Source organism: Notechis scutatus, chromosome Z (assembly GCF_049901735.1).
Source record: "Notechis scutatus isolate UNSWTSFEM ecotype Mainland chromosome Z, rNotScu1.2, whole genome shotgun sequence".
NCBI classification, from domain to species: Eukaryota; Metazoa; Chordata; class Lepidosauria; order Squamata; family Elapidae; genus Notechis; species Notechis scutatus.
In genome coordinates, this window is record NC_142025.1 from 55,773,450 (window position 1) to 55,786,601 (window position 13,152).

The following is a 13,152-nucleotide window of genomic DNA, read 5'->3' on the forward strand; positions in this document are numbered from 1 at the left end:
CAGTTAGTACACACTGATTTGATTGGCCTTATGGCACCCTCTCTAGGAGGAGCTAGGTATGCACTAGTCATAGTGGTTTATTACACTAGATATGGGTTTTGCTATCTGCTAAAAAGCAAGACAGAGGTATTGCTACAGTTCAAGCAATGGGTAAGATTTGTAGAGCACAGATATGACTGTAAAGTATGAAAGCTGCAAACAGACGGGAACAGAATTCATATCTGATAACTTCCAAAGATGGCTTGTTGTTCTGTCTCACCTGTGGCCAAGAGGTGAGAGTCCAAATGTCCAAAGGAAAAAACACAAACAGACAATATCAGGAACAACAGAGTTAACTTTCCTTTGGCTGAATTCATCGTTGGCAATTTTCCCAGAAGCTGTCTGCAAATTCTGATAATGAGCAGGACTATAAATCAGAGATGAACGGCAAACAGAATACTTTGTCCAAACTGCAGACGCAAATTAACAAGTTTGACCCGAACGGGGATTCAAAGCTAACACGCCTCCTTATATTCCCTGAGGGACATGTCAGTCTCTTTCCTCAGTCCCTGATTCGACGTCTCCTTCCAGTTTGTGCTTGACGTTTCTGCTTACGTCTGTTCCTTGCATCAAACCAAGATTCTTCGGTTTGATCTTCATCCAAGGACTCTGGCACGTTCTCCTGAATATCTGCCGACACAGGTATAACTAATGAGGAAGGTCCTGGAGAGGATGAGGATTCCGAAACTTCCAGCAAAGCAGGTTCAAACTCCAATGCCCTATCTTCCTCTTCCTCTTGGCTCACGTCTGTATCTCCCATCAAAGCAGGCTCAAATCCCAATGCCAAATCTTCCGCATCACTAGAGCTTGTGTCTTCTGACATAGCAGGCTCAAACCTCCTAGTCACAACAGCTTGTAGTGACAGAAGAGATCCTGTAGATGGTGCACACAGCAAACTGCTGTGTCTAATACAAGGGCCTCTTTGCATGATCTCACTCCCTACTATCTTGGGCTGGAAAGTCCCAGACTTGTACATGATGTCACCTTGCTAAGATCATCATTATTCTTAAGGATTGGTTGGGGGTTTCACCAATCCAAATGCTGTATCTATGTTACTCTTCCTTGTCTTGTAAAATGGTATAAATGTAATAAACACTACTTAGGTAGTCAGACATCTTGGCACCCTGCACAATCTTTGAAATCCATCAATGACTGAGGAGTTTAGGCATAAGGCACAGATGTATGAATCTGTACTCGCCAGCAGAAAATGGAGTAGCTGAAAGAAGGAATAGCATAATGCAAACCATGAAAGACTCACTACTTGCAGATGCGGGAATGAGTAGAATGTACTGGAGGTAAGCTTTGAAAACAGCCAATTATTTAATAAACAGAATATGGAGTGTTGTTATAAATGAAACTCCATATTTCCTATTATATGAAAGAAAACCTTCATTGGCTCACCTAAGAACATTTGACAGTTATGCCTGGGTACATAATCCCAAAGGCACCAGAAGACAAAAAGGACAGAAAAGGGCAGGAAAAAGCTGACAAAAGCCAGGAAAGGCTGATAAAAAGACAGAAAAGGCCAGGAAACTTAGGTTTGTTGGATATGAGCCAGGTTCCAAAGGTTATAGATTCACAGATGGAACCAGAAAGGTGGTAGTTTAATGATCTGCTAATTTTGCAGAACAAAATAATTGGAATAGGGTGTATGCTAATTCTGAGGTGTTCATGCCAACGCATAGCACTAGTTCTCCGGAAGGAGAAGTTATACAAAGCCGATAAAGGGGAAAGAGGAAAGCAGGTCAGAAGTAGTAGATATAGAAGATGATAGACCTGAAATAAAAAGAGAAGTCACAGAATTGCAGGAACAGATGATACCGAGGAGATTTGAAAGAAGCAATAAAGATGTACCTCCTGATCAATTTTCAGCAAGTGGGGTTAGAGTATGTAGTGTTTGATGTGAACCTCATAATTACTAAGAGCTATTGTTGTTGCCTAGGGCAGAACAGGAAAAATGGAAGAAAGCTATGGACAGTGAAATGGAGTCTATGAATGTGCATCAGGTTTTTACATCCATGAGATTATCAGAAGGACAAAAGGCAGTGGGGTGTAAATGGGTATATAAAAAGAATGTGTTACACAACAATGAACTGCAGGTTCAACTGATTAGTTGAGCAGGGATTTGCACAATGGAAAAATGTTCATTATGATTAAGTGTTTGCACCAACAATAAGAAGCGAGACCATAAGCCTAGCACTGGTTTTAGCAGCTGCATGCAGATATACCATATATCACTTCGATATTTCTACTGCATATTTAAATGCAGAATTAGAAGAAGAAATATATATGGCTCAAGCTCCAGGTTATGGAACAGAGACCCCTGGATATTATTAAATAAAGCCATATATGGATTAAAACAGTCAATAAGAAACTGGAATCAGCACCTAGATGCCATTCTCAGAAAGTTAGGTTTCAGAGGTAGCAAAGCAGATCCATGTTTATACACAGCACAGTATGAAGGAGCAGAATGTTTGCTGTTAGCATATGTGGATTACATATGTTTTATTGTTAAACATCACTCACAGGCTTACTCCTTTACCAGGTAGCTTGAAAAGAAATTTCAATTAAAAAGCCTGGGAGAAATAAATAATTACCTAGGTGTGGAGATAAGGAAACCACAACAGGGAGGATATATGTTAAGCCAAAGGATTTAGATTGACAACTGTTCAGCTTTATATGGGAGGAGTGTCAGGGTAGTGATTTAAGAGCTGACCAGCTGATGCAGTGATGCAATGATAGGAATGAGTCAACAAGGTTTTTGGCTGTTATCCCTTTAATAGCCTGTATACTAAGAAGAGGCCCTGTTAGGGCATATCTCTCTTGCTGTGTGTTCTTCCCTGCTGTAATTTGCCTGCAGTACGTATATGTACAGTATATATTCTTTTGTAGATAAAACCACTATTTATTACAAACCTCTGTTTGCTGTTACTGCTTCTGGGTTGTCTCACGTAATAAAGCTGTGCGCACTCTGATATGATCTCTATCTCAAGTGGATTTCACATTTCCCTTTTAGAAGAGAACAAAAATAAAAATGAACCACATGCAAAAATTATTTCTTTGTGTACATTTTAAGAGAACAATTTTTAGTGTCCTATACACAAACAGTTTCTATTCCTTCTGCTAATGTCAGATTTATGATTTTTTAAAAATACTATTGCATGAAGAGTCATGGACTTTTTATAAGATCTCAGTGGTACATATTTTTTGTTTATCTGAGGACCTATGATATAGAGAAGAACATGTAAATTGCAACCTGCATACCAATCCATTTTAAAAAATAATCATTTTTATACTTTTGGGAGGTAAAAGTAAATAAAATACCTGAAAACCTAATATAACTATTAGAAAAGTACCACACAATACTAAAACAATTAGTAAAAGAGCATCAAGGGCATTTAGTAAAATTAATTAAAATTAGTAAATTAGCATTAATTAATAAAAAGGCAGCATGGGGCTGCCCTTGAAGAACACCCGGAAGCTCCAGTTGGTGCAAAATGCAGCGGCCCGCATGGTTTTGTGCAGACCCCAGTGTGCACATGTTTCACCTCTCCTGCGGGAGCTGCATTAGTTGCTGATTTGCTTCCAGGTGCAATTCAAGATGCTGGTTGTCTTTAAAGCCCTTCATGGCTTGGGACCAGGTTATCTGAGGAAACATCTCTTGCTGGTCACATCTACCCGACCCATTAGAGCGGGGAGGTAGGGAATGCTGCGGGTCTCATCCCTGAGGGAGATACACCTGGTGGGACCCAGAAGAAGGTAGTTTCCTCTCTCAGGAACATCATTCCCCCAGAGATTAGACTGGCCCCCACTCTGATTCTTTTCCAGAAGGCATTGAAGACCTGGTTCTGCCAGCAGGCCTGGGGAACCCAGAACGGGATGGAACCCATCAAATGGCTCATGTGATCTGCTGTCATCGTGGTGGAAGGTGGGAGTTGGGGGTGATTTTTTATTTATTTTTCCCCAGATTTTGATTATTTTTGTTCATTTTTATTGTTTTTAATTTTAAATATGGTTTTACATTCTGTAGGTCGTATCGAGTCACCATGGGTGAATGTAAATTCAATAAATAAATAAATAAATAATACCAAACCCAGAAGAAAAGAGAAATTGATCCTAACAAAATTGAACTTTTAGAAATACATAGTCAAACTGCTTTGCCCTTAGGCCATATTGATTGGCAGCATCACTTTCCACCATTAAAAAGACTTGTATTTTTACAGTAGGCTTTGTGTTATATATTTGAATGTTTAAATGTTCTGTTCTGATTGGTCGGCCAGACGGCGGGAAACTTGAATAGCCATCATTGGCCGAGAGCCACCGCTATAAAAGAGGCTGCCGCGGCTCTGTTGTTGTTCAGTTCCAGAGAGAAAATTAAAAGCAACTAAAGATTAACTGGTCTCGAGTCGTCTTTCCCACAATTTAACATTGGCGACGAGGATGGGATACTGAGACAAAGGAGACCAGTTGAGCATGTGGCAATGAGAACCGAGCTAGACGAGATGGCTGGCAACAACTCGCCACCCGCACTGTTCAACCCAGCAATGGAAGACTGGGAATCGTACATCGACCGATTCCTCATGTTTCTAGAAGGGAACGAGCTCCAAGGAATATCCGAAAATAGGAAGAGAGCCGTTTTTCTCACCCACTGCGGACCCACCGTCTTCAAAATGGCAAAGGCATTGGCATCACCCCACAATGTAAAGAAAATGGCGTGGTCGGACTTAGACAAGTTACTGCGAGCCCATTATACACCAACCATCTCATGCCTTATCAAGAGACACGAATTTTACAAGCACAACCAAAAGGAAGACGAAAGCATCGGAGATTTTGTTGCAGCCCTAAGAGACATTGGAGGAGCGTGCGAATTCCTAAACATGGATGAGGCTATGAGGGATCGCGTAGTCCTCAGATTAAGAGACCTTACACTACAGAGCCGATTACTGACCAGACCCAAAATAACATTGACTGAGGCCATAGAAGAAGCCACCACAGCAGAAGCAGCACAGAAATCAGCAGCCACCATGTGACAGATGAATAAAGTAACACAAGAAACCCCAAAAGACACTAACCAAGCTCAAAACAAGAAGCAAGAGGAAATTAAAAAACCCACCACCACGACACACCATGAAGACATTGAATCCCTATCCGAAACCGATGAGGAAGAAGAAGAAGTAAATCTACTTCGGTCGGAGAAAGGCAGACGGGAGCGAAGGGAAAGAAAGTTGGGATTTCGTTGTGCTGGGTGCGGAGGAGACCACCCACGTTCCAAATGCCGTTTCTTCGATGCTATTTGCAGGCATTGTGAATGGCGGGGACAAATAGCTAGGGCATGTTGAAACAGAAATAACTATAGTCCTAGACGAAGAGGAAATACCCCCCCCCCAGAACGAGAGAAAGGCAGACAGGGGGCCGTTGGAGCCAAGAAAGCAGAAACAAGCGGTGGAAAGAAACCAATAGAAAAGAAGAAACACACCAGACAATAACTATTGGACACTCGAGTGCAGTCAATGCGAAGAAGGTACTGGTACAAGTCACCATAGAAGGCCAACCATGTGAGATGGAGGTGGATTCCGGCTTGTATCTATCAATGGTATCATGGAACACTCTTAAAAGCCTGATACCCGACATGAAAAGAAAGGAACTAGAAAAACAAAAACTCACACTTAAAGACTACCAGGGAAACAGAATTCCCATAGTCGGAACCGGACATTTCCAGATCAAATTTAGAAAATACACGAAAGTCCTTCCACTGACCATAGATGACTGGGATCACCCCAGCCTACTGGGACTCGGATGGTTTGAACCGCTAGGAATCGGAGTGACCGGAATAAACAACATCACCAAGACAGACTGGGAAGAGAACCTGATGAGAGAATTCCAGGACATCTTCAATGGAAAACTGGGCAAGTACCGAGGGTCCCCTATCTCATTTAATTTGGATCCTAAGATAGCCCAAATAAGGTTAAAGGCGAGACGAGTTCCTTTCGTGTTAAAACCAAAAATTGATGAACAATTAGATAAACTTATCGCACAGAGGGTATTAGAACCAATAGACAACGCAAGGTGGGAAACCCCAATTGTGACTCCTATCAAACCAGATGGGTCCGTACGCATCTGCAGAGACTACAAGGCCACCCTCAACCACGAGTTACAACAAAGCGCATACCCAGATCCGGTGGTACAGCACCTGTTACACTCTTTGGGGGGAGGTAGAATTTTCGCGAAATTAGACCTTGCGCAAGCTTATCAACAGTTGCCAGTTGACTCAGAAACCATGGAAGCACAAACAATAGTGACTCATAGGGGGGCATTCAAATGCAAAAGACTAGAATTCGGAGTTAGCGTGGCCCCAGGGGTATTTCAGAGTCTAATGGAGCACCTACTGCAAGGAATTAAAGGGGTAGTGCCATATTTTGATGACGTGCTGGTATCAGCCAAGGACAAAGAACAACTGGAAGACCGCCTGAGGAAGGTCTTACAAAAATTTAAAGAGGCGGGACTTAAAGTTAAAAGAGAGAAGTGCCAATTAGCCACCGATAAGGTTGAATTCCTGGGATACCTTATAGACAAAGAAGGGATCCACCCCACTGAAAAGAAAATCAGAGCAATCAAGGGAGCTCCCAGACCCAGAAATAAAACAGATTTACAACCCTACTTGGGACTTATTAATTTTTACAATGTATTTTTGCTGCAGAAGGCAATGATAGCAGAACCGCTACATAGGTTGCTGGATAAGAAAGCTACCTGGACCTGGGGGTGATGAGAAGAAACCGCATTCCAGGGAATCAAAGACTTAATTACATCAGACTGTACTAATCCAATACAGCGAAACCCTGCCACTAACATTAACCTGCGATGCGTCACCGTTCGACGTCGGGGCTATACTCAGCCACATATTACCCGATGGAAGAGAAGCACAGATCGCATTCTATTCAAAAACTCTATCAAAAGCGGAGCGGAACTACAGCCAATTGGATAGAGAAGTGTTGGCTGCAATAACAGGAGTTAAAAGGTTCCACGAGTACATCTATGGCAGGAAATTTTCACTGATCACAGATCATAAACCTCTTTTAGGAATACTCGCAGGAAACAAACCTACTACACCCAACATATTGTCACCGCGGATGACGAGGTGGTCCGAATTCCTCGCTGCATACAACTACGAATTAATCTACCGGCCAGGAAAGAACATAACACACGCTGACGCCCTGAGCCATTCTCCACTACCTGAGTTAGATGATGATCCTGCACCAACCACGTCAACCCTGCACATTGAGACCCTGGACCTACCCATAACAGCAACAGACATTGCGAAGGAAACCGCGAGAGACAGAATCCTGGCGCGGATTTTAAATTGGGTAGGTAAAGGGTGGCCGGAGACCAAAAGTGACGAGACTGTTAAACCATTTCGGAATAGACAAACTGAACTATCTATTTTAAAAGGATGTGTACTGTGGGGGGAATAGAGTGATCATACCGGACAGATTGAGGGAACAAATACTTAAATTATTACATGAAGGTCACCCGGGTATTGTCCGAATGAAGTCCCTGGCTAGGAGTTATGTATGGTGACCAGGGATGGATACGGACATAGGGAAATGGGTCGCAACGTTGAAACGATGCCAAGAATCTAGACCTGCACCCCCTTCTGCGCCTGCACTTGACTGGGAAACATCTAGGGACCCATGGTCTAGAATACACATTGATTTTGCTGGACCAACTAAAGGACACACATTCTTAATAGTGGTAGACGCTTACTCAAATTGGCTAGAGGTAAGCATTATGCACTCAACCACAACAGAAGCTGTTATTAGACAACTAAGAAAGCTTTTTGCAATGCATGGATTGCCGGATTTAGTTGTATCTGACAACGGACCGCAATTCACTGCACTACCATTTGAGAGGTTCCTGGCCGAACAGGGCATAAGATACGCTTTAACAGTGCCGGGTCGGCCGGCTACAAATGGACAGGTGGAACGCATGGTCCGTTATACTAAGGAAACACTACACAGGCTAGAAGCTGGGGACATCCAGGAAAAAATATATAAATTGCTAACGATGCAGCACATTACGCCAAACACCACAACTAATAAAAGCCCAGCAGAACTATTGATGGGAAGAAAACTTAGATCTAGTCTAGATAGACTACACCCCACATATAGCACAGAAAAGCCAACAGACTCCTCCAGTAAGTGCCGTACATTTAAAACAGGGGACCTGGTCTATGCAAAAAACCTAACGGGAGAGCCATTATGGATACCAGCTAAAATAATCCAAGTAACAGGACCCCAGTCATACAGGGTAGAGACAGAGGACAGAAAGAGCTGGAGGAGACATATAGACCAACTCAGATCAAGGGCCCTATTAAGAAATACTAACAATCAAAGGGAAGAAGGAGAAGAGCCCACACAAACACAGGAACCAAATCAAACATTAAATTAAAATAATAACCAAACCAGAGAGGGGGGAGACCCCTCAAACACAAATGAGAGGGGAGGGGGAGACCCTCCACAAGCACGAGAAATAACAAAACAAACCCTAACAACAATGCAACAACCAATATCACCATTAGCCCCGAGGGGAAATCGAAATCACGTACCTGAAGAAGTAGAAAACTTCGGAAGACTGGAGCAGGCGTCAGAAAACCATCATGAAGCCACTCCTGGCAGGAGCAGCCAAGCCGACTCAACCAGCCCAGAAAGGCCAGGCGGGAGTGGCATGGCTGACTCCAACTTCCAGGAGGTTCCACCGAAGAGGACGGGAGGAACAGCGAACCCATTCGAGCAGTCCGAAGACAACACCACGACTGAATTGCGCAGGTCCAGTAGAAACCATAAGAGCCCCACCTATTTACGTGACTACGTAACATAGGGATGGCCTGATTGGTGGGACTGGACCACATAGGGAGGGGTGTTATATATTGGAATGTTTAAATGCTCCGTTCTGATTGGTCGGGCAGACGGCGGGAAACTTGAATAGCCATCATTGGCCGCGAGCCGCGAGCAGCCGCTATAAAAGAGGCTGCCGCGGCTCCGTTGTTGCTCAGTTCCAGAGAGAAAATTAAAAGCAACTAAAGATTAACTGGTCTCGAGACGTCTTTCCCACAACTTAACACTTTGTTTTGGAAGAAAGAACAGCATTGGTATCTCCTAAGTTTTGGCACACTAGGCAGTGCCAACTCAAACCTAAAGATGGTTCTGCTGCCATGCACTGCAAACTATAGAATGATATGTTATTCACATATTCCATTTAATGTCTCTCATTCCCATGTACACAAGCATACTTTTTTCTCTCTTTTTAAAATTGTGCTGAAAAGGTTTCTACTTCCCTGAATGGACTCTTGAATGTAATCACTCAATGTTTATTTTTCAATTAATGTAGTACTTTTTAGTGCCAATAACATATGCATATCTTTGAAACAACTCTCTTTTCACATGACCGATCTGTTGTAATTGCAATACAAAACCTGAGGAAGAGAGAGAGAGGCAGCCTCCAAAAGAGAATTATACCTCCTCTTATGCTTTGACAGGAGCCCTCTAGAGAGTACCAATGCTATATACTAGAACAGGAAGCTGAAAAGCATCCCAGAGAAAAGCAATTTTAAATCATTTCTACACTGTGGCCAGGAAAATTGCATGGTGGTGTCCATGAATTCACCAGAGAACAAGTTTATTTTGATTGCAGAATGGTCCTTTATGGCAGTGTTTCTTATCTTTGCAACCTTAAGATGTGTGAGATTAAACTATCCCAGCCAGTATGTTGGTCAGGGTTGAAGAGTTGAAGCCCATACATCAAAATTTTTTGCTGAGATCAAAAAATACTGTCCTAAGCTATTTAAAGTTTTGTAAGTTATAACATACCGCATATCTTTAGCCAGGCTGGGCAAATGACCAACATCGTTACATAGATGTTATATCAAGGGGTGGGATTCAAATTTTTTACAACCAGTTCTGTGGGCATGGCTTAGTTGGTGGGTGTGGCTTGGTGGACATGTGACTGGCTGGGTGTGGCCAATTCAACATCACTCACATTGAGGCACGCATCTCCTCACCTGGCCTCTCATGACTGTGGGGATACTGCAACAGCTGTAAGTGTGAAAAATGGTCATAAGTCACTTTTTTTCAGTGCCATTGTAACTTTGAATGGTCACTCGACACAAGCAAAGTGCCAGAAAGGAGGGGGGGGAAACTCCAGAGAAGTTCCTGAGATAGGAAGTCCAGTCCTGCCAAGAATGTAATAAGGGTCAACGGAGAGGCAGTTTCTGTAAGGAACACCAGAATGTTTCCTTCCTGCCTTCCTTACAGAATTAGGCCAGTAATTTCTTCTAACAACCAGTTCTCTGAACTGCTTAGAATGTTGACAACCGGTTCTAGAGAATAGGTGAGAACCTGTAGAATCCCACCCCTGGTTATATCCTACAAGAGTTCTGACTGTCTCCTTCACAGACCACAACATACTGTTCTCTAAATTTAGTGCTTTTCACATCCAGTCAAAACCTGAATGCTGCTAAGAAAAGATATTTTTCACAAGAGACAGGAGATCGAGAAAGAATTGTTTGGTTTGGTTTGTGATAGTATAAAATATGCATGAATAAAAAAATAATAGGTATGGATTAAAACAATCACTCAATCAGAAATTGCAATTGAAGTTCAATTGGTTGCCAAAAATATGTGATCTTTCCCATACCTTGTAGTTATGAGATATATATACTTTATGCTCATATGGGTATTATATTATAGTGTTTTTATGGCCTTAATGAGTAATAATTGCATATTGAAAAATTACTGTTGCATAAAAATGTGATTCCTGTCAAGGAGTGCAATATCCAGCCGCAAGAAGAGTTGAAGCATATCTGCATTTTTAAAGGAAGCAAGGTCAATATATAAATTGGTCCACACATAATAATGTGTGGAATAATGTGTGAAACCAATAATCACAATAATGTGTGAAACATAATAATGTGTGAAACCATACCCAAAGGCTTAATTTGCATATGGACCAGACTCTTTTGACTTATTCAAAAGCCATAGTTTTAAAACTCTGATTTAGTATTATTTATGAGCCTAGGCATAGAGATTACTGGGAGTAATATAATGATTTTTGATGGGATTTTTGTTGAGTGTTCTGTGAGAATATAGGTCTGAAATCTGGACTACTCATAAAATACCATCCTGGTGCCTTTTTACAATACAGTATAAATTTATTGCCAATACAATAGCAACTCCAATCTCAAAGCGTTCAACTTGTGTTAGAGTGGAAATTGCAGAGAAAGAGAGGAGAGATGATATAATAATGAGATTGTAAGAAATGTAAAAAAGGATGAAAAATGTAAATGGTGTGGCTAATAATAATAATAATTTTATGTTTTAATTTTTAAACATTTTTAAAATATTCAGTTGACTGAGTTTCATGCTTAATTAAATAATAACAATAACAACAACTACTACAATAATAGACAGCCACCTGCCACATAATACCTCAGAATTAATGGTTATCAAGAAAGAAAAAATAGTCTGCCTAGTGGACGAGGCAATATTTGGACACAGCAGGATGGAAGAGAAAGAACTAGAGAAGATAACAAACTATAAAGACCAAGCAAACAGAAATAGAACAATTGTGCCAAAAGAAAGCAAAAGAAGTACCAACAGTAATATCTGCCTTGGGTGCAATACCAAAACAACTGGAGCACCACTTGAATACAATCGGCACTGATAAATTCACCTGAGTCAATTGCAAAAAGTAGCTTTACTTGGAGCAGCTAAAATCCAGTTGCCTTTTGAAAAAGAACCTTTGGGTTAGGTTGCTTTTGCTTTAGCCTCACTGAAATCAGTGGAACAACAAGTCTATCAAAACTAACTTTCTAACTAATTTCAGAGATAAATAACCAATTTAGCCCAGTTTTATGAATAGCACAGATAATATACAGATGATTACATTCAGTCAAAATACTATTTACACATTAATAGGAACGTATATAGGGATAGGAGTATTACTCTTCTGTGTGGAAAAAACAGTAGTTTCCAACAAAAAATATAGTACTTAAATAAAAAATATTCTATAAAAAGAACAATAAATTGGTTAAAGGGAACTTCTGGAAAAGATCTGAAAGGGCAGAAAACTCTAGGAAAATGGAAAAGTGGAAGCAATTCTATCAAGTGATTCTGTGAATATGAACATAATAATTACTTTGGTAATTATAGTACCTATAATAATTGCTTAAAGAGGAGATGCATGTATGTGTCTGTATATAATATGTACCACACGCACATACACACACAATATACTAAACAGAGTCACTGTGTGAAATGGACAGCTATATAAATAAGTGCAGAAAAGAACCCACATCTAAATTGTGCTCTGGATTTAACTGTATTCAGAATTTCAACTACTTGCTGTAAAGCTGCAGCTTGGAAAGATGACTCAAAATCCAATATTTTTTAAGATATCCCTTTACAAGAGCAGGAAAGGCAAAAGAACTCCATTCCTGGAAAGGATGTTTTGACTTCACAGAATTCAAAAAGTATGTTGCTTCAACATTTTTAAAAATAACCTTTACTGCAATTTTTAAAAAGAAAGTACAGGAAAAAAGTATACAAAAATGAATTATAAAATTTTAATATCAGAATGAACAAAAATAAAAAAATAAAAATTGAACAAATTACCAGACAAAATTCTTAACATTCTGTAAAAATGTTCTTAATATATCACATCCTAAAATACTTACTTTACTGGCATATGCAAGGAACTCTGTGGAACAGGCTTAGTATAATGCTTTAAATTAGTTAAGTTACTGATGGGCAATTTCTATTCTGATTAAATTGAATTCTTTTTAAATGGATTAAATTTAAAATATTGGTAATCTGATGAAAAAGAAGATAAACTATTAACACTTTATTTAAAACAACTGAAACAACAAAATATAATTTTTGAAATTTTAACAAATTGCACTGAGACTTGTCCATTAATTTATAATTATTTCAATTAAATATAGAATAGAATAACAGAGTTGGAAGGGACCTTGGAGGTCTTTTAGTCCAACCCGCTGCTTAGGCAGGAAACCCTATACTATTTCAGACAAATGGTTATTCAATCTCTTCTTAAAAACATCCA